Source organism: Podarcis tiliguerta (genome assembly GCF_965153285.1).
Source record: "Podarcis tiliguerta genome assembly, chromosome: 1".
In the NCBI taxonomy this organism is placed as follows: Eukaryota; Metazoa; Chordata; class Lepidosauria; order Squamata; family Lacertidae; genus Podarcis; species Podarcis tiliguerta.
In genome coordinates, this window is record NC_139534.1 from 7,956,172 (window position 1) to 7,978,546 (window position 22,375).

The 22,375-nt window shown below is 45.7% G+C and overlaps 1 protein-coding gene and 1 long non-coding RNA gene across 3 annotated transcripts in view; one reads left to right on the plus strand and one right to left on the minus strand.

Annotated features, from left to right (window-relative positions):
• Nucleotides 1–22,375, minus strand: part of PARD3B (par-3 family cell polarity regulator beta) — a 588,896-nt gene that overhangs the window by 72,459 nt on the left and 494,062 nt on the right. The gene's annotated exons all lie outside the window — the stretch shown is intronic.
• LOC310659675 overlaps nt 15,320–22,375 on the plus strand; it is a 233,052-nt gene continuing 225,996 nt past the window's right edge. Inside the window, exon 1 of the long non-coding RNA XR_014502927.1 lies at nt 15,320–15,517. This is a non-coding gene — a long non-coding RNA (uncharacterized lncRNA). The remainder of the gene's footprint in view (nt 15,518–22,375) is intronic.

The following is a 22,375-nucleotide window of genomic DNA, read 5'->3' on the forward strand; positions in this document are numbered from 1 at the left end:
CTGGATGGACATGGTTTATCTAATACAGTCATGACAATCTGCCCCTTTGGCACATCCATAATATTAAAACCAACCTTTTGACATTGCCTGTGACTGAGAATGAACTGCCTTTTGTTCCTCCAAGATCTTGCAGTCTCCTCTCCTCCTTTTTCTGCAATTAGTTGACTATACAATTTATCCAGATAACTGCTGCTTTCAGATTACAGACTGTTCCCCTTTCAAGACAACTCATTGTCTTGTTAACATTTGGAATTGTTATCTGTACTTCCAGGCTCTTGTGAGGCATTTCCTCCTATCACATTAGCTTTTTAACCAGAGCTCTCCACACTCAGTGCTGCTACTCAGGGGCTAATCTGTTCAGCCTAAGCCAGGCATAGGCAAACTCGGCCCTGCAGATGCTTTGAGACTGTAATTCCCATCATCCCTGACCACTGGCCCTGTTCGCTAGGGATGATGAGAGTTGTAGTCCCAAAACATCAGGAGGGCCGAGTTTGCCTATGTCTGGCCTAAGCCATGCAAAAGATCTTTAGAAAAGGCAGCAGTGAAGTCAAAATGGGGGTGGGGGAGAGGGGGCAAAGGGCACGAATTTTTTTCCTGTTCATTTGTTCAGGATGAAGCTTTTACCACTTTTAAAATAGCTAGCATGATTCTGTTGTGCTACCATACCTGACTACAAGTGGCTGGATATGCTGATGCTATGATAAAGGTAAAGGTACCCCTGCCCATACGGGCCAGTCTTGACAGACTCTAGGGTTGTGTGCCCATCTCACTCAAGAGGCCGGGGGCCAGCGCTGTCCGAAGACACTTCCGGGTCACGTGGCCAGCGTGACATCGCTGCTCTGGCAAGCCAGAGCAGCACACGGAAACGCCGTTTACCTTCCCGCTAGTAAGCGGTCCATATTTATCTACTTGCACCCGAGAGTGCTTTCGAACTGCTAGGTTGGCAGGCGCTGGGACCGAACAACGGGAGCGCACCCCGCCGCGGGGATTGGAACCGCCAACCTTTCGATCGGCAAGCCCTAGGCGCTGAGGCTTTAACCCACAGCGCCACCCGCGTCCCTATGCTATGATAAATACCCATATTTGCATACATGTGTGTCCTTGGTCATGTTCACAGAATGGCAGGATCCAAAGGATGTTCCCCCCCTCCAGCCAGAGCTCAATTGAACTCAGCTTTCGCTTAGAGACTCCATTCTGGATTTGTTTACTCCTTTTTAATTTTTAAAAAATATTTTATTATTAAAATAATTCAACATTAATACATAAATATTACAAATATACAAACAAACATACATTTCATAAAGGTAAAGGGACCCCTGACCATTAGGTCCAGTCATGACCGACTCTGGGGTTGCGGTGCTCATCTCGCTTTATTGGCCGAGGGAGCCGGCGTACAGCTTCCGGGTCATGTGGCCAGCACGACTAAGCCGCTTCTGGCGAACCAGAGCAGCACGCGGAAACGCCGTTTATCTTCCCGCTGGAGCGGTACCTATTTATCTACTTGCACTTTAACGGGCTTTCGAACTGCTAGGTTGGCAGGAGCAGGGACCGAGCAACGGAAGCTCACCCCATCACAGGGATTCGAACCGCTGACCTTCTGATCGGCAAGTCCTAGGCTCTGTGGTTTAACCCACAGCGCCACCTGTGTCCCATACATTTCATACAATCCTTAAAAATATTCATACATACCCACACTCAATCCCACAGATACTTCCTTTCCCCACCAGGGATGGTGATGGGAAAAGGATTTGTTTGCTCCTTAGCCCTTTCTTCTCCCAAATATTTTCCCCAAGGCAGCAGAGGTTTGGGATAAACCTTTTCTTTCTCCTAGATGAGCTACCTTCCCAGGCTGACAAGCCCCAGCTGCCCCTTGCTTCCCACTGTAGGACATGCAGAAAACACCTTCTTGACCATTGGACCCTTTGGTCTCGTCTGCTCAATTTGCCAAAGTCTGTCTTCACATGCAGGGCAAGTCCCTAACTCATGGAGGGTTTGAGACCCATTGGCTACCTTCACCTGGTTTAGTCGGGCAATCAAAGCCATTCCCAGGATTGTGACCCCTGTCGCATGCTGACAACTTCTACGAGCCACAGGTGAGAGCTGAGTGCTGTAAAGTGGGGACCAAAGGCGGAAGAACTGCCCCAGAAGGAGCACATTGTGTACTCCGTGGCTATACTGCTATTTTCTAAACATTTAGTTACTGTGCATTTTTTTAAATTAAAAAAATACTCAATTCAAGTACTTTATTATGGCCACAGACCAGCATAAGCCAAACAACTAAATAAATAGCATAACAGTATGTCGGCGGTTCGAATCCCCGCGACGAGGTGAGCTCCCATTGTTCGGTCCCTGCTCCTGCCAACCTAGCAGTTTGAAAGCACCTCAAAGTGCAAGTAGATAAATAGGTACCGCTCCAGTGGGAAGGTAATCGGCGTTTCCGTGCGCTGCTCTGGTTCGCCAGAAGTGGCTTAGTCATGCTGGCCACATGACCCGGAAACTGTACACCGGCTCCCTCAGCCAATAAAGCGAGATGAGCGCTGCAACCCCAATATATATATATATATATATATATATAAACGAAAGCATATATACATATATATATATACACACACACGGGTAACTATGCTCTCTTTTAGCCAGAAGTTAATATCCAGTTGCGGGGAAACTACAAGAATCTAGTTTCTACACTATGCTTAGTAGGGACGCGGGTGGTGCTGTGGGTTAAACCACAGAGTCTAGGACTTGCAGATCAGAAGGTTGGCGGTTTGAATCCCCGCGACGGGGTGAGCTCCCGTTGCTCGGTCCCTGCTCCTGCCAATCTAGCAGTTCGAAAGCATGTCGAGTACAAGTAGATAAATAGGTACCACTCTGGCGGGAAGGTAAACGGCGTTTCCGTGAGCTGCTCTGGTTCGCCAGAAGCGGCTTAGTCATGCTGGCCGCATGACCCGGAAGCTGTACGCCGGCTCCCTCGGCCAATAAAGCGAGATGAGCGCCACAACCCCAGAGTTGGTCATGACTGGACCTAATGGTCAGGGGTCCCTTTACCTTTACCTTAATATCCAGATGCGGGGAAAGTACAAGAATCTAGTTTCTACACTATGCCTTAGTAGGTGGCACAGATGCCAACTCTTCAACTCCCAATGTTGGCTCTGAATGTGACGCATAATCAATATACTTCTCTCCTATGATAGCACCACAAATCAGAGGCTCAGAGACTGAGCAGGGAAGCTTTCAAGCTCAATCTTTGTGCACTGAGCAAATTGGGTCCTCCCTTAAAGAGGGCACGTATTGCAGTGAGACCTGGAAAACCGACACCCTGTGTTGTGGGCGGGTACGATTGGTCAGCCACAACACCCGATTGGTAGGTCCCTCGAAGCTGGGTACAATCTGGCCAATGGGACGCAGTCCAAATGGTTCGAGGGACCTATTTATGCCCCTTCTCGTGACCCAGAGCTTCCTCTTTCGGCTCGTGCATCGGAACACCCGCCCACCTCTCCCTACTTTTAGGGCTTTGCGCTTGACCTTGCTATGCCGTCATGTGTCGCCTGTCGTTGGGACAGGGGCACAGCAGGAATTTCCCCCACTTGGTTGATTGGCTGTTAGCATTTGGGTTTCGCCTTGTAAGGTTGCGGATAGGCTCTGGTTCATTTGATAGGGATGGAGGAACACTCTCGCCATCTCTATGTGAAGGGTATTCTGTTAAAGGAATCCAGGGACTCGATGGTTTGGTCAGCCCCTGAGAGGGAGTTGTGCCCGTGCCTGAGTCCAAGGGGACATTTGGGTGGCGGAGATAGCCCGTTCCCAGCTTTACGTTAATCCAGGTGTTCACCCTTGGCTGACCTATGCTGGAACCATGGGTCAGTGCTACCTGCATGGCAGGGAGCTAGTCGAACCAGAGCCTATGCAACCAGTCACTTTCTGTAATCAATAAAGTTGTGGCCTAAGGTAAAGGTAAAGGGACCCCTGACCATCAGGTCCAGTCGTGGCCGACTCTGGGGTTGCAGCGCTCATCTTGCTTTATTGGCCGAGGGAGCCAGCGTACAGCTTCCGGGTCATGTGGCCAGCATGACTAAGCCGCTTCTGGCGAACCAGAGCAGCGCACGGAAACGCCGTTTACCTTCCCGCTGGAGCGGTACCTATTTATTTACTTGCACTTTGACATGCTTTCGAACTGCTAGGTTGGCAGGAGCTGGGATCGAGCAACGGGAGCTCACCCCGTCGTGGGGATTCGAACCGCTGACCTCCCAATCGGCAAGTCCTAGGCTCTGTGGTTTAACCCACAGCGCCACCTGCGTACCCTAAAGTTGTGGCCTACATTCTGCCAAAAAGCAAACCAAAATTTTGAGTCAAGTGTGAATTTATTTCGGGGGGCGGGGGGTGGGGATTCTCGGTCTGAACACGCAAAGCGGAACAACAAGAAAACAAAACTCTCCACAGCTTTTGAAGAGCTTCAGGGATGGACAAGAGGAGGAAAGTAATGGAAGGAGCCTGTTATAGCTATTCATATTCATATTATTATTATTATTCTTTCAGGAGGCTGACTTGCCATTCAAACTGGAATGGAAACTTACCGTATTTTTCGCTCTATAAGACACACCAGACCACAAGACGCACATCGTTTTTGGAGGAGGAAAACAAGTAATAAAATATTCTGAATCTCAGAAGCCAGAACAGCAAGAGGGATCGCTGAGCAGTGAAAGCAGCAATCCCTCTTGCTGTTCTGGCTTCTGGGATAGCTGTGCAGGCTGCATTCGCTCCATAAGACGCACACACATTTCCCCTTACTTTTTAGGAGGGGAAAAGTGAGTCTTATAGAGCAAAAAATACGGTAGAAACGATCATTTAATGGTTCTGAATGACGCCTGGGGCAGCCAATACAAATGCAATTTTGTAAAAGGCTCCATCCACATCCACACACAGAGAGACAGACACACCCCTCACACTTCCTTTATGTATAAATGGGGGGAAAAAGTTTAAGAGGGTGAGTTAAATTGTCCTTAAGTTTAGAAGGGGGTCTGCAGGAAAATACGGCTAACATCAAAGCATGCTCTCCACTCTGCAATTTGCTTCATGGAGAAGTTATGATAAACAGGATATGTGGTTCCATAAGGTTACCATGGAAACCTTTTTCTTTTCAGGCCATCATTTCCAAAGGTACAATTTGCATTAAAATGACAGAACTTGATTTTTTTTTTTTTTTTTTTTGTAAGACTCAAGAGGGGTCATGCCACCATATATTATAGCTATTATTTCAAAACTTACGTACATAACATTCGAAGGAGAGATCTATTAATCCACATAAATATCTTGGTGACCAAGTACACTTTAATTGCTGGCTTGGCAGGCATTTTCCTGACAAATTAGCAGAGAATATTAGAAGGATAAAAGTTAAAGCCAATTCACTGGTTGTGTACTTTTCCTTCTACTCCTATGTTCACATACTTGGGTGTGTATTTTGGACAGTGGCAGGTCAGTCGTGTAAAATATGACTTCCCATCTCTCTCGCAGAGCTTTGTGTTTCTGAATCAGTAAGTTAGTTTAAAAAAATAAAGAATAATCTTAAAATGGCACATGGAAGCAATGCGTAGTCACTGCAATATAGAAAGAGGTAACTCTAAGGCCTACACTTGTCTGTTTTTTTCTGTAGTTGAGGATTTGTTGGGGCACTGTATGTACAAAGACACAATAGCTTAAAAAAAATAATCATCCAAATTAGAACCTCCATGTCTATTGCATACATGTTTAAGATCATAAACACACAGAAGAAGAAGAAGAAGAAGAGGAGGAGGAGGAGGAGTTTGGATTTGATATCCCGCCTTTCACTCCCCTTCAGGAGTCTCAAAGCGGCTAACATTCTCCTTTCCCTTCCTCCCCCACAACAAACACTCTGTGAGGTGAGTGGGGCTGAGAGACTTCAGAGAAGTGTGACTAGCCCAAGGTCACCCAGCAGCTGCATGTGGAGGAGTGGAGACGCGAACCTGGTTCCCCAGATTACGAGTCCACCACTCTTAACCACTACACCACACTGGCTCTCACAGAACAGCTTTTCTTTCACACACATAGGTGTGTCCTCTCCAATGCGACATGTTCAAGAGCTGTACATGTGCAGTGAGTATGTGTACACAGAACCCAAACAGTAAACAATTCACCCATTGCTCATAGGATGAAGGACACATTTACATCTGTCTCAACAGGTTGATCTGAGTTAAAGATGGCTCTTTGTAGACATATGCAAAGAGCATGTAGATATATGCAAGAAGCATGTATATATGCAAGAAGCATATTTTCAATTCCATTTCCCCAGCTCCAAGCAAACGAATCTGACTATTTGAACTTTGCCTAGTTCCAAAAGTGCAGAATCTTGAATTAATTGCTTAAAGGCCACAGCCATTATGTCTATTGGGGGGGGGGGGAGTTGGCATGTCAGTCTTTTGCCACCAAAATAAGAGCCATGTGGTGTCCTGCTTGCTTGACGGAGGTGTTATGCACTGAAGTTCTCACCCTGGGCCAGCAGGGGGATACTGTAGATAGTTATGCAAATGAAGGATCGAAAAGTGACGTTCAGTGATTGGATAGTTTTAGAACGTTGCAACAGTTACAATTGTTCTGTAGCTCTATATAAGCAGGCTGAGTGAGCTCCTCAGTCAGTTCTGTTCCAGCTTACAAAATAAAGAGCTGCTTTGGAGAAATTGCTGTGTCGTCTGCTATGTCAACCCACAACTTAACAGGAGGCAGTGGTAAAACCACTCCTCAAGAAACCCTGTTTGGATTTGGAAAACCTAAAGAATGGAAGCGGTTTTGTTTGAAAAGGCTAAAATATTGCAAGCATGGTTTGGGCTTTCACACATGCGTGTTTGCTTGTCATAATACAGACAATTTGGCAAGACTCTGTTGAAGTACCCCATGAGTTATGTTTTTGTTCGAAAAGGCGGAAATGCTGCAAAATATATATATGCAGAAGTATCATACAAACACATTCAAATAAGAATGATTCATAGGCAGATCACTGAAAGCATGGCAGATTTTGGAATGGTTTTCAGAACTTTTCAATTAAAATTCAAAAGTGACTGTCCTGCAACATTCAGCCGGAATACAATTGCTCAAATGTCAGCAGCAAATCTATCCGTCTGTGTGTTGAGCTGCTGAGCAAATTCCTGAAGGGGGCATTTTAGCCTATGACTAGCCTTTATATTGAGACGCGGGTGGCGCTGTGGGTTAAACCACAGAGCCTAGGACTTGCCGATCAGAAGGTTGAGGGTTCAAATCCCCGCGAGGGAGTGAGCTCCCGTTGCTCGGTCCCTGCTCCTGCCAACCTAGCAGTTCGGAAGCACATCAAAGTGCAAGTAGATAAATAGGTACCACTCCGGCGGGAAAGTAAACGGCGTTTCCGTGCGCTGCTCTGGTTCACCAGAAGTGGCTTAGTCATGTTGGCCACATGACCTGGAAGCTGTACGCCGGCTCCTTCTGCCTGTAAAGCGAGATGAGCGCCACAACCCCAGAGTCGTCCGCAACTGGACCTAACAGTCAGGGGTCCCTTTACCTTTTAGCCTTTATATAGCCATTGCAGCAGGCCATTTCAGGGGCCTAATCCAGCCCACTGGTCGATGTAATCCGGCCCCCGTGTCAGTATGGGGTAAAATCCTAAAAAAAGCTCAGCAGCTTCAATCCCAAAAAAAGCTCAACAACCAACTTCGGTCGGCCCTCACGCATGTTCACTTCATCAAATCTGATCTGGCTCTCTTTGAAAAAAGTTTGGGCACCCTTGAATGGTTGGACAAATGGGAAGGAGAAAATGTGCCCGGGACTCTTTCCCTTCCTACCATCTCACTGTGCCACTCAACCAACTAAAACAGGAGAGCAGAGTAAAAATGTAATTAACCAAAAAACAACAACAACCAACCCAAAAAATGCTGTAATCACTTCCAGTACTAAACCAAATTTCATAGTGGGGACCTGAAGCCCCACGGATGAATGGGTTTCTCATTCACTCGTGTAAGGAGGAAATGGTCTGCAAATGACTGGAGATGGTGGACGGCAGCCAAGGGGAGCAATCCAGCGATAATGACACACACTTATTGAAATCAATGAGCCTTGGATTCTCAACAGCCTACTTGTTCTATTTACGGCTCCACCATACCCAATTATAACATCCTAGAACTTCTTCCCCAAAGGTTTTATTTGCTATGACTGTGATCCCCTGGAATGATTTGATTTACTTAAGATCACACAATGCTTTTTGGGGGGTGGTTGTGGTGGGGTTTAGGATAAATGATTTTGCCATGACCTTAATAGTCGTGGACAGGGCTAGCACTCATTATCTTTCCATGGTGAGCAAAGCCCAGGTGCCTCGTTTCTTAGTGGCGGCAGAGTACCTTTCGATTTCGCAACCGTGTAATATGATGAAGCAACGGCAGCTCGACCCAGCAGGACAGAACAAAATGTGTAAATACTACAGATGGACAAGCCATGCTGGCTCCAGTCCCCCAAAACAGACCTGCTGGCTGTTAAGATTATATTAATATTGTGACTCATGCTGCCTAAGCCTCACAAACTGGTCCAGAACAGCAAATAAGAACACCAACTGGGACATGGTCTATCAAAGCATTGTGGCTTTTTCTGCTGCCTCAGTGGCCAAGGGAAAGGGAGTGATAGAAACACTGGGTCTCAACTAAGCCAGCGCCCAGCCTTGTGATGGCCAATCTTGTCCTGTCCTGGGTTCAACCCTTGCCATGTTCAGCAAGAAAAGGTGGAGCCACTGCCAATCATAGCAAACAAGATTGGCTTGACTCAGTATACAATGGCTTTATATACAGCTGCGAGAGTGTACACAAATATACGGATGCGGGTGGCGCTGTGGTCTAAACCACTGAGCCTCTTGGGCTTGCCGGTTGGAAGGTCAGTGGTTCGAATCCCCGCGATGGGGTGAGCTCCCTTTGCTCGGTCCCTGCTCCTGCCCACCTAGCAGTTTGAAAGCACGCCAGTGCAAGTAGATAAATAGGTACCGCTGTGGCGGGAAGGTAAACGGTGTTTCCATGCGCTGTGGTTTCTGTCACAGTGTCCCACTGCGCCAGAAGCAGTTTAGTCATGCTGGCCACATGATCCAGAAAGCTGTCTGTGGACAAATGCTGGCTCTCTCAGCCTGAAAGCAAGATGAGTGCCGTAACCCCATAGTTGCCTTTGACTGGACTTAACCATCCAGGGGTCCTTTACCAGAGGCCTCCTTCAAATAATAATAATAATAAAAAATTGTTAGGAGATTCCAATGATTTCCAGAATTCAGGTCCAATGAATGTGCAAAGCAGCTGCACTGTCTTACAACATTGTAAGAACACTGGGAAAATAAAATGTGGATGTGCTAACTTGCTAAGATTGTACATTAAATGTGGCTGCAGAGTCACACTAAATACGATGAATATGCCCTTGACACAAAACCCTACAAATAAAAGCTTAATATCATAGCCCGTACTTTAAACGAGGTTGTGTTGTTAAAGCACAGGTACTTAGGCCTCTAAGATAGTCAACCTCTCTCTCTTTCTGGAAAAACTGAAAGCGCGGATTTCTTTTAAAAAATCCAATTTATTCAAGTGCACAGGGACATCGAAAAAGATTTTTGAAATTAGAAATACGAACAAAATGGAATTGCCCGAGAACCCGAGCGAATGCTTTTAACACAAACCATTGGTTGGGTAGAACACCTTTTAATTATTTAAATCACATTTCCATAAAAAAAAAAATAAAGGTGGGGTCAGGCTACCATTTTTCAAAATTTCAGCAGGTAGTGAAGTCATGGGCAGGATATCACAAAAAAGAGGAGGACAAAAAGAAGAAGAGACTTTGACTTTTTCCAGAAGAGCTAAGTTTGTGTAATGCCAGGGGTTGATTTAGCAAATGAAGTTTTCTTCTGCCCTCTTTTGCTCTGTACTTTAATGCATTCTTATTAGATTAGCATCTGCACTGCAGACGTCGAAGTGGGAACTAATAAAGTTATCCACACAATCTCTAGGTGTCTGAGCCACTGACTTTATTTTTCATTTAAAATAATTATAACAATGCCACTTGTTTGTTAAAAAGCCTTTTTATATTCACAGATAATTGCCTTCTACAACACCCAGCAATACGTTTTCATTTTCACATCTTTGCTGTGAAAGTGGGGTGGGGGGGGTGGGGAGAGAATGAAACCTCACACTCTTTAGACTTTGCTGCAAGTTGACAACCATGCAGCCAACACACTTTAAAGCCTTGAAGTTAAACAAGCACAGGAGCTCTAACGGCAGATTAACAAGCAGCCGGGCAATTTCAGAACACCTTTAGTGGTGATATATTTTATCAGCCACGGGACTATTACCAATGAAAATTTATGGCCTGACTTATTCCAAGGAGTTAGGAAAGGATACGCGATAAACACTCACATTTTAAACATGAAATAAGAGGTCGATCCCTGTCCTTGACACCTAACTGTGTCACCAGAGCTGATGCTCTGTAGCACCTCATTTTATCTGAGTCTAACATACAGTCAAGGGTCGCGGGTGGCGAGGTGGTCTAAACCACTGAGCCTCTTGGGCTTGTTGATCAGAAGGTCGGCGGTTTGAATCCCCATGACGGGGTGAGCTCCTATTGCTCAGTCCCTGCTCCTGCCAACCTAGCAGTTCGAAAGCACGTCAAAGTGCAAGTAGATAAATAGGTACCGCACCGGCGGGAAGGTAAACGGTGTTTCTGTGCGCTGCTGTGGTTCGCCAGAAGCGGCTTAGTCATGCTTGCCACATGACCTGGAAGCTGTATGCCGGCTCCCTCGGCCAATAAAGCGAGATGAGCGCTGCAACCCCAGAGTCGGTCATGACTGGACCGAATCGTCAGGGGTCCCTTTACCTTTACCTAACATACAGTCAAGGGATACGGATGGCATTGTGGTCTAAACCACTGAGCCTCTTGGGCTTGCCAATCAGAAGGTCGGCGGTTCAGGATCCCCGTGATGGGGTGAGCTCCTGTTGCTCGGCCCCTGCTCCTGCCAACCTAGCAGTTTGAAAGCACGCCAGTGCAAGCAGATAAATAGGTACCGCTCCAGCGGGATGTTTTTGTTTTGTTTTTTGTTTAAATTGCTTTTATTTTTTAGCTATGTCATTTTGAATTGTGATTGATATTAATGCTGTATTCTTTTTATATGCAACTACTGCAGCAAGAATATTACTAGCCCAAAGATGGAAGCAAGAAGAAATACCAACAAAAGGAAACAGAAAATAAAACTGATGGACTATGCTGAGCTGGCAAGACTTACAGGGAAAATTTGAAACCAGCAGGACCAGACTTTCCTAAAGGACTGGAGGAAATTTGAAACACAATTGTAATGACTTAACATCGCTTGTAGGGTTGCAAGAAGTTTTGTAAGGAGGATTATTCAAATTACTGTGAAAAGGACTAAGACTAGCTGATGTAAGAATGGATTTACAACAAGAAGCATAGTAATAAAATGCGTAACCAGAAAGGAATTTAGAAAACCATTAGAAGGGGTTGAAGGAAGTCTTAGGCTGTGATAGCCAAGGATTTGTTATGTTGTGTTGGAAAATTGTGTAAAATTTAATAAAAATTATATCTTTTTTTAAAAAAAGATATTAATGCTGTATTCTTAGTTTTAGATTTTATGATTTCTGTGGAAATTGTTTTCCATTTGGCTGTGTACTTTTTGATGTGTTTTATTTATTGTTTATGCTTTTTGTCCATATAGTTAAAGCTATGGTTTTCCCAGTAGTGATGTATGGAAGTGAGAGCTGGACCATAAAGAAGGCTGATCGCCAAATAATTGATGCTCTTGAATTCTGGTGCTGGACTGCAAGAAGATCAGACCTCTCCATTCTGAAGGAAATCAGCCCTGAGTGCTCACTGGAAGGACGGATCCTGAAGGTGAGGCTCCAATACTTTGGCCACCTCATGAGAAGAGAAGACTCCCTGGAAAAGACCCTGATGTTGGGAAAGATGGAGGGCACAAGGAGAAGGGGAAGGCAGAGTTCGAGATGGCTGGACAGTGTTCTCGAAGCTACCAGCATGAGTTTGACCAAACTGCGGGAGGCAGTGGAAGACAGGAGTGCCTGGCGTGCTGTGGTCCATGGGGTCACAAAGAGTTGGACACAACTGAACGACTAAACAACAACAATGCTTTTCGTTATGTTGGTAATTATGTAATTCTTGTCATGTTGTAAGCCGCCTTGAGCATTGTTTTAATTATGGAAAGGCGGCATGCAAATATAATGATGGATGGATGGATGAATGAATCAGCAGAAGCCCTGCAGAAGGCCTTCCGCTTGTGCAGAAAGGCTTCCCTTCCTCTTCTGCTTCACGATGCCCCTAAAATTGGCTGGAACAAAGCATAGGGGAAGGGGGGAATATTGTTCCTTCTGGCAAGGTGAAATGCTTGCACCGACAACATTATCAGAAGAGTGTGATGTTGACTTCCTCTTTCTGTTTTTCTTTCCTGGCATCAGAAAAGTTGGGGTAGCTTTTGCAAAGTTATCAAAAAATAATCTTACTTCTTGGGGGTGGGGCGGGAGGGATGTGGTTGTCAAACTTTTAAGAGGAATTCTACTTTTCTTTTCTTAACAAACACATTTAGATGTCAGAAGAAACTGTACTTTATCCTTTGGCATAAATGGCACTAGCATGCTGGATGTCAAGAACAGAGCTGTAATTTGGGAGTGCGTTTCAAGCAGGCGAGTGAAGGCTCAAATCGAGAAATATTAGGAATGCGACGTCTTGTTCATCTTCAGAAAGACTTAATGTCAGAAGCCCACCCACCCTTCAGAATTGCTGTGATTCGTGTGCTCTTTTCCACATGGAAGGCCAATTCCAAGTTTGGAATATATGGAAACGGGTGCTTCAGCTATGTTAACAGTGGTACCTTGGTTTAAGAACAGCTTCGTTTATAAACAACTTGGATTAAGAACGCTGCAAACCCGGAAGTAAGTGTTTTGGTTTGTGAACTTTGCCTTGGAAGCAGAACATGTTCCGCTTCCTGTTGAGTGTGTTCCATTTGTAAATTGAGTCCCTTGCTGCTATGGGAAAGCACGCCTTGGTTTAAGAACGCTTGGTTTAAGAACGGAGTTCCGGAACGGTTTAAGTTCAGAAACCAAGGTACCACTGTAATACTGAGCTTCACGGATGGCAGCAGCAGGTATCAGAAAGCTTTGGGTGCTGGCCTGCAAATGCACAGATTCTTAGGGGCTCACCTATCCGTGCAAATGTACATGCAGTGGCAAAGTAGAAAACATTGAGCTTGATGGCTCATTAGCCAGACTTGGCTGTATCCGAGTGCTGAGCATACAATAGAGTGGTACTTGCTGATGTGGAGCCTGTGGAAGTCGGTTGACCTTGATTGGTCTCTCTTGTGGTCAGTGACTTTGTTCTCCCTTGTCAAGTGAAAGGGGACGGACAGAACTCATTACAAAGCTTTGAGTACAGAGCAAAAGAAGAAGAAAAAGCCGTATTGATCTGTGGGCACAATTGGTGGATGGGAGGAAATAGTTAAGAAGTAATCCGTAAATAATTAAGGACGAAATGTGGGGTCCCTTTCAGCACAGCTGTTTTAGGGATCTAGGAGCTGTGGGGAAGACAGTACTGGCCTGGATCAGGTCTTCATCACAGGGGGAGGGAATTAACCCTTCCCCTGTACTCTGATCCTGATAAAAATCTCCCCCTGCTGGTCTTTGTCAAAGTACCTGCTGGAGCAATTTGCTTCCCACAGCAAATAGCAACTAAGAGGAGGAGATCTGTCAGGAGGGGAGAAAGGGTCAAGGGTCAAGCAAAGTTCATCATGGTCCTGATACTCATAATCCCCCAACCCCTGGTTGCTTATAAAATCAAAACAAAAATGAAAGAGATGTGCTAAATATGACTACACACATGACGTTAACGTGGGTTCTTACTAGGCTTCCGTATGGCCAAGAAGAGCTGGCAAGCAAGTGAGCAACAGCAGTACTGCAAGCAGGGCCGGCCCACCCATGAGGCAAGGTGAGGAGACTGCCTCAGGTGGCAGGATACACAGGGGCAGCACATCCAGCCAAAAGAAATGCATTGCCCACTGCAGCTATGGCAGACTGCTTGGAGGCCAGATCTGCTGCCGTCTTGACAACCAACTCAATGCTGTCTCTACAGCAGTCTTTTGATGAGTAAGAGGCACTTCCTCCTAACCCTAGGGAGGAAATAGTAGGGTCTCCCGGGCTTTGCACCTGTCCTTCGTGATACAGAGCGGGCCTCTTTTGCCCCTGCGATGGCCTTTGGTTTACCATTTCAACCATCTGACAGGGTTGGTTTGATTCCCCCTTGGTTCCCAATGTTGGTCTTCACTCAATCCTTCTTCCCTGGCAGGTTGGAGCTGCCGTTCTGTGGTTTGCCTCAGGTGCCAAAATTTATTGGGCCAGCCCTGACTGCAAGGAGTACTCAGGACTGGGGAGGAAGGATAGGAATTCGCTGCTGCTACTTCTCGGCAGCAGCTGGTCAGGAGGTTGGCGCCAGTGGGCCCTGCCAAGTCACTGGGGCCTTGGAAGCTGCCCCGTGGTGCCAACCTTGGTGTTAGCCCTGAGGGCACTGAAGACTTAAGGGAGTTCTGTACTGTCTGTTTAGTTAACACTATGCATATGGAGCCCAGGAGACGAGAGGAGGCAGATACCCAGTACGGTTTAAGAAAGTAGAACTGGCTTTCCCCAAACAACAGTACAGTGGTACCTCGGGTTACATACGCTTCAGGTTACATACGCTTCAGGTTGCACACTCCAGTAACCCAGAAATAGTGCTTCAGGTTAAGAACTTTGCTTCAGGATAAGAACAGAAATCGGGCTCCGGAGGTGCGGCAGCAGGAGGAGGCCCCATTAGCTAAAGTGGTGCTTCAGGTTAAGAACAGTTTCAGGTTAAGAACGGACCTGCGGAACGAATTAAGTACTTAACCTGAGGTACCACTGTACCTGGTCCATTCCACACACTTGTTTTGTGGTAACAGCTGCAAAAATACTGACTTCATTTCTGAAATATACTCGTCAATCAGAGTGCTGCATTCTGAATCCTATTGTTCCAGGACCAATCAGACTGCTGCCTTTTGGATCCTATTCAACTCAGTACATAACAATTTCTCTCTCGCACCTGCCATTATCTAAGCATTTCCTCTTTTCCCCGCCAGGCTGAACACTGGTCTCAGCTCTCCTGTACGGAGAGGTAAGTGTGTTCTTCTAGGAACATTCAATGCCCACCCGCGTCAACCAAACAAGCGTTAACATCAGCTACCCAACAGCTCCACAAAGAACCTAGAGATGAAGCTGATGGACTACGTGGAATTGGCGGAAATGACTGGCAGAATCCGAGACCAGGGAGAAGAGTCGGTGGAAGAAGATTGGAAAAAATTCAAAGTATATTTACAGAAATATTGCAAAATTAATGAATTTTAGAAGAATGCTGGAATGAAGTTATATGGTTTTAGCAGAAATGTTATAAAGAATTAAGCAAAAACTGATTGTTAATGGGTCAAAGTGGAAAATTAAAAGTTACATTGTGTTAAGATAAATTATAGAACAAAAAATTGAGAAAGATGGAAAGGATTTGCTGAAATAGCTAATTGAACTAGAATACAAAAAAGGGAGGTGTGAGGTCGTCGATGAAACAAGTAAATGAAAGGTAAAGATATGGAAATATTGGATGTGTTTTTAAATTTGTTTTGTTTTTCTTTTTTGTTGTTGTTTTGCTGTATTGTTTTTTTGTTTTTATTTTTATTTTCGATGCATTGTCTGTTAAATTATTTATTGTTTCTTTTTTCTTTTTTCTGTAACTATTAAACCTCTAATAAATATTATTTTTTTAAAAAAGAAAAAGAAAAAAAAAACCTTGAGAAAAACTTAACGTCTTCTCTTTGCTGCCAGGAAAGGACATCATTTTGGGGCAACGCAAGTCATAAGGCGGGACCTGGGTGGCGCTGTGGGTAAAAGCCTCAGCACCTAGGACTTGCCGATCGAAAGGTCGGCGGTTTGAATCCCCGTGGCGGGGTGCGCTCCCGTTGTTCGGTCCCAGCGCCTGCCAACCTAGCAGTTCGAAAGCACCCCTGGGGGGGGGGCAAGTAGATAAATAGGGACCGCTTACTAGCGGGAAGGTAAACGGCGTTTCCGTGTGCTGCGCTGGCTCGCCAGATGCAGCTTGTCACGCTGGCCATGTGACCCGGAAGTGTCTGCGGACAGCGCTGGCTCCCGGCCTCTAGAGTGAGATGAGCGCACAACCCTAGAGTCTGTCAAGACTGGCCCGTACGGGCAGGGGTACCTTTACCTTTAAGTCATAAGGCAGTTGTGTGAAAGGGATAACACCACGGCACATTTTTAAAACCAAGGTTTTCTTAAAAGGTGCTAAGAAGTAGGGAAAAGAGTAAGAACGGCCCAATTGACTTTGCCAGCCAGATGGCTTTCAGAAACACTTGAATTCATAGGGCGGGTCGGCAGTGGCTTCCAGGATCACATAAACTTGTCATATCCCCCATTGCCTGAGAAGACAGGAATGCTTTTACTCTCCCAGAGCTGGAATGCCCCCTTTTCAAAAAACACGATCCAATACAAACGTTTGTGGTTTTGGGAGCCTAACCTACTTGAAACTCAACATCCTGAAGCTGGAATTAATTGCTCATTAAATGCACAAAGAGCTCCTTTCTGAGTCCAAAGTAAGCACAGAACCTTTTGACACGTTATGGAAAAATAATGCAGTTCTCAGGCTTCTTTTCCTCCATTTTACTTTTTTTTGAGGTCTGGATCAGTGCCAGATGCACAATAAACTCCTTGGCCTTTAACACAAACTAGCATGATTCGTCTTCTTTCAGTAACCTTAATTGGGAACTGACAAAACGGAGTATGTTACAAAAGTGTTTCTGTCAAAAACCTGTTGACAGACCATATATTTGGGCCATACTATACAGATTTGACGCCGGGAATGGCTGAGAGGAGATCAAATAGCAAAACATGTGATCATTTTTAAAGATGTTATTTATCAACATTTAAATCTTACTTGCAAAAGAGGAAAGGGGAGAAAAAGAGAGTTATGAGGCTGGATGTAAACAAGGCATCATGAGAGGAAATTGTCATGCCGTCTGCATCTCCCCTACTAGTGAAGAACTACACAATTACTGTGTTTTATGCAGTTCTTGAAGACGAAAAGATAAGCAAGGGAGGAAATTAATGCCACAGCGAGGGACAGGGCTAAGATTATAAAGTAACCAAATCTATGTGTGAAATCTGTAAAGCAATCCCCACAAATGCACGAAGAAGATTACTAATTCTTAGCTATTTTAGGTTCCATGGGGGTGTGCAGATGCGGACATCCATATTCAGTGGTTCCAATCCAGCAGAGCATGCAGGGAGCAGATGAAGCTTTGTGGGTGCATCACTTTTTACAAAGGGTTATATGCATTTGGGGTCAGATATTGGATTGGGCACATGTAGTTCCACCCCCACCTGATTTTTTCCTCTCTCTCTCTCTCTCTCAACTATAGGCGTAGTTCCCCATACAAGGCAATGGATAGCTCAGTTGGTTAGAGCGTGGTGCTGACAATGTCAAGGTGTCACGGTCTGGTTCATGGGCAATCGAAGTTCTGGCAGGGGACGTCAGAACCGGGGGCAAGATGGCGGGGTGGGAGCAGGAACGGGGGTCCTGAAGCCAGGAGTCCGGAAGCCAAGAGTCAGGAAGCAAGGAGTCAGCTTCCGGGCAGTGACGTAGTGTGGGTTGTCAGCACCCAGGGCAAGGCAAGTAATTTGCGCCCCCTAACTCGGGGCAAGGCAAGTAATTTGCGCCCCCCCCTGCACTGCCCCTCCCCCAGATAGTCCCTCGCTCTCTCTCCGCACCGCACCGCACGCCTGGCACCCTCCCCTCCACAGTGGGCGGCGACCCGGCAGCTCGGATCGGATTCGCACAGCCAGCACTGCAGTGAGAGAGAGTGAGTGAGCCAGGTAGTGATAGAGAGCTGCGAGTGTGAGCGCGCCCCCCCCAGATGTTGCGCCCGGTGCGGCCGGCACCCCCTGCACCCCCCACGCTACGCCACTGCTTCCGGGTCATGTGGCCAGCATGACTAAGCCGCTTCTGGCGAACCAGAGCAGCACACGGAAACGCCGTTTACCTCCCCGCCAGAGGTACCTATTTATCTACTTGCACTTTGATGTGCTTTCAAACTGCTAGGTTGGCAGGAACAGGGACCGAGCAACGGGAGCTCACCCCGTCACAGGGATTCGAACCACCGACCTTCTGATTGGCAAGTCCTAGGCTCTGTGGTTTAACCCACAGCGCCATCTGCGTCCCTCCAATGAAAATAGGGACGTCCTAAAGAAAAGCGTGACATTCCGGGATCAAATCAGAAACCGGGAAGGCTTGTGTAAATCTGTGACTGTCCCTGGAAAATAGGGACACTTGGAGGGTCTGAAGAAATAATAACAACCACAACAATAACTAGTGAAATAGATTGTTGTTTGGAGGTCGGGCCAAAAATATCATTTCAAACAAGCAACAATGCTTTGTCTGCAATTCTCTTTCTTACACAGTGATTGTATAGTTGTTGCTTTTTGTTACTGCTATGGACCCAATGGTTTTCTCCCAGTAAAGGTAAAGATAAAGATACCCCTGCCCGTACGGGCCAGTCTTGACAGACTCTAGGGTTGTGCGCCCATCTCACTCAAAGAGGCCGGGGGCCAGCGCTGTCCGGAGACACTTCCGGGTCACATGGCCAGCGTGACATCGCTGCTCTGGCGAGTCAGAGCCGCACACAGAACGCCGTTTACCTTCCCGCTAGTAAGCGGTCCCTATTTATCTACTTGCACCCGGGAGTGCTTTCGAACTGCTAGGTTGGCAGGCGCTGGGACCGAGCGACGGGAGCGCACCCCGCCGCGGGGATTCGAACCGCCGACCATACGATCGGCAAGTCCTAGGCGCTGAGGCTTTTAACCACAGTGCCACCCGCGTCCCCAGTACCACTCCATTATTCCCACCCTTCTGTTGTGTCTTGGCTTCCTCCCCAGTTGTCTTTCAGCAAGGAAGGAATTTTTTGGAATGCTGGCCATGCATTTTTGCCCTTGCACAGAACGAAAGTTCCCTACATCTCTGTGGGGGAGGGGAAAATTTTCATCCCTTTGAAGATGGTTCTTGTTATTGCTTTATTCTGCAGGAGCTCATCAGCCTAAAACTCAGAAGAAAATAACTTTTTGCTCCTTGGAGCAACATAAAAAATATTTTATAACTCAAAAGGATCACACCAGCACAAAATAGAAAGTTGAAGACTGTAATTTTTTTTGATTACTAAATAAATAAATCTTGCTTGCTTGGAAGCAGAAAATGGCTTTTTTTCCCCTTTCAGGTTCTTTTTTTTAAATTTTGTTTTAAAGCTTTCTTACTGCAGGAGTGCCTCACCACTCTAGCTCAAAATAAAAACACAACAAATTAAATATAAAGTACACATCGTTATTTGAAAAGACCCATCTCCCTTAGAAAGTAGAGAGAGAAAATATTTATTCTGTTGAGGATGCTTTCGTGTTTTCTGACGCGCAACGTTAACGCACAAATTCTGGATTTATTTATTTATTTTTGAAAAGGAACTTCAGGTTTTGATATAACCAGTGCCACCCTAGTAAGAAGTTCTGGTTAGAATTCTTGAATATTAAGATCAGGACTGAAAATCTGCTTATTTTCTTTCTCAGATTACTTTCTAATGCAGAACCTGCCGCCTTCACTCCTGGACTGCTTGTACTTTCTCAGTGTGAGGAGAAATTGTAGAATCCTGTATCATTTGTACCATATCTGGATTATTAACGTATTTTAGTTAGCCTTTTTTCCGTCCATCTCTGCAGCTCAAAGCAGGCAAGGCTGCAGTTATAAAAGTAATACTTGCTTTTTAAAACAATCAAAAAACCAAGACAGGTTCCCAGATAATAATAATAAAAATACATCTACTTATGACTATACTAGCCTGGTATCAATAGGTTTTGTATATTGTTCTCTGTAATAATTTAAGCCAGCCTTTGGTCTCCGCTTTAGGGATCTGAGTGAAAATCCTTTGAAGTCAAACACAGAATTTCCTATTAATATCAGTGTACTTCCACAAACAGAAAGAAAATTACAGGAAATTGAGAGTATATTGGGGCCTTGGTATATTGGGGCATTCTTTGCTCCTGCTAAGAAAAGCATTCTAAGCTGAGGAAGGTATTGTTGTCACGATCCAGTTGGGACTGTGTACTTGCTGAAACAGACCGACAGATACATATCCAGTGCCAGATTTATGTATAAGCTAAACAAGCTATGGGACACGGGTGGCGCTGTGGGTTAAACCACAGAGCCTAGGACTTGCCGATCAGAAGTTCGGCAGTTCGAATCCCCGCAACGGGGTGAGCTTCTGTTGCTCTGTCCCTGCTCCTGCCAACCTAGCAGTTTAAAAGCACATCAAAGTGCAAGTAGATAAATAGGTACCACTCTGGCGGGAAGGTAAACGGCGTTTCCGTGTGCTGCTCTGGTTCGCCGCGGCTTAGTCATGCTGGCCACATGACCCGGAAGCTGTACGCCGGCTCCCTCGGCCAATAAAGCAAGATGAGTGCTGCAACCCCAGAGTCGTCCATGACTGGACCTAATGGTCAGGGGTCCCTTTACCTTTACCTTTATTTTCATTGGAGAAATATGATACGATACGATAATCTTTACTGTCATTGTCCTGTACAGAACAACGATATTGAAAATCTACACCAGACATTCAGAAACCAACAAGCCTGCTATCCCAGCCTGGTTAGCCCCCTAAAAACTCTGATACCCCATAATTAAATACAATATACTCCCATAGAGACTACCTTGCACTGTGTTTAAAACCAAAATCGCATTTGAATAGAAACTGTTTCTCAGGCGGCTAGTCTGGAAAAGCGTGTTCTCCAATAAATGAGAGCACGTGTTGCGTTGTGGGCCACCCGCCAGGCCTCTTGTTGCCAGGCAGGTTAATAGTTGTTGCCTGGCATTGTGATTGGATAATCGGGTTGCTGGGGCAAATTGTATGTTGCAAATTGGGTGGGTGGGACCATAGTCTTTAAATATTGGTGCACTCTGGTTTCTCTTTCTCTTTGCAGAGTGCATCGGATCACCCGCCCGCCTGCCCTCTTTTCCGGTTGACCTTGCTTTGCCTGTCAAGGGGTCGTCTGCCTTGGCGCAGGGGCCTAGTAGGAATTTTGCCATTTGGTGATTGGCTGTGCCATTTGGTTTTTGCCTACTACTCAGCAATTCGTCACAACTTGTAAGGTTGTGGTTAGGCATTGGTTATAATATGCTGGTGGTGGAGGGGTCAGGATAGGCTGTGCCTGCCCCTCCTATTGCGCTGAAGGGAATTCCGTTAAAGGAATCCTGGGGCTTGCCACAATTTCGTCCAATCCCTGTCATGGGACCAGGGCCGCTCAATCCCTGTCATGGGAATCCTTGTCATAGGACCAGGCCGGCAAGCTTTCGGGGAGCTGCTGGGGTGAGCGGCGTGGGTCCGATGCTTAGCTCAAATGACCCCCAAGTTTGACTTTCCCTTCTACTGGCTACCGATCGGACCTCGGGATGTCAGTTCTGTCCCAGGCGGGGGAGGGGGGGGGAAATAGTCATAACCAATGTCTAAACAACCACTCACTGATTTTGTATTTTAATAAAGTTGTGACCAAAATAGTGCCCCAAAACCAAAACTAAATTACGTGTTATGTGTGAAGTTATTTGAGGGGTGGCTTGGGGACCTACACACGCAACCTGCTCCCACACCACCAATGTTGGAGTGTTTGGAGTTATGCGACCCCAAAGCCTCAAAGATGAGAAACTATACAACCTTTAGAAGACATCTGAAGGCAGCCCTGCATAGGGAAGTTGTTTAATGTTTTATCATGTTTTTATATATGTTGGAAGCTGCCCAGAGTAGCTGGGGCAACCCAGTCAAATGGGCAGGGTATAAATAAATAAAATTATTATGATTATGATTATGCAATAGGAGATCCCTTTTTCATCAGAGAAATGTTGGAGGGTATGATTTTTTAGACCCCGCCTTTCCTCTCGTAAGAGTCCAGGGCAGCTAACAATACAGCATCAAAAGCGAAAATCGAACCACAATACAAAATGAAACATACAGTAACAACCAACATTGCATTACACAAAAACAGTTCCATTCCTTTTTTCAAATGGTAAAAGGGTAAAAGAGTACTGGGAAACAATCCATAATGAATTGAAAAAAATGTTTAAAAGTACTTTCCCAAAAAAACAAAATCAGAGTCCTTTTTGTTGGGGATAACTCAGACTGAAATTCTCAGGTGTCAATAAATGGTTATTTAAGTATGCCACTACTGTGGCCCGTGTATTGTTAGCCCCAAAATGGAAAACGAGCGAGGTC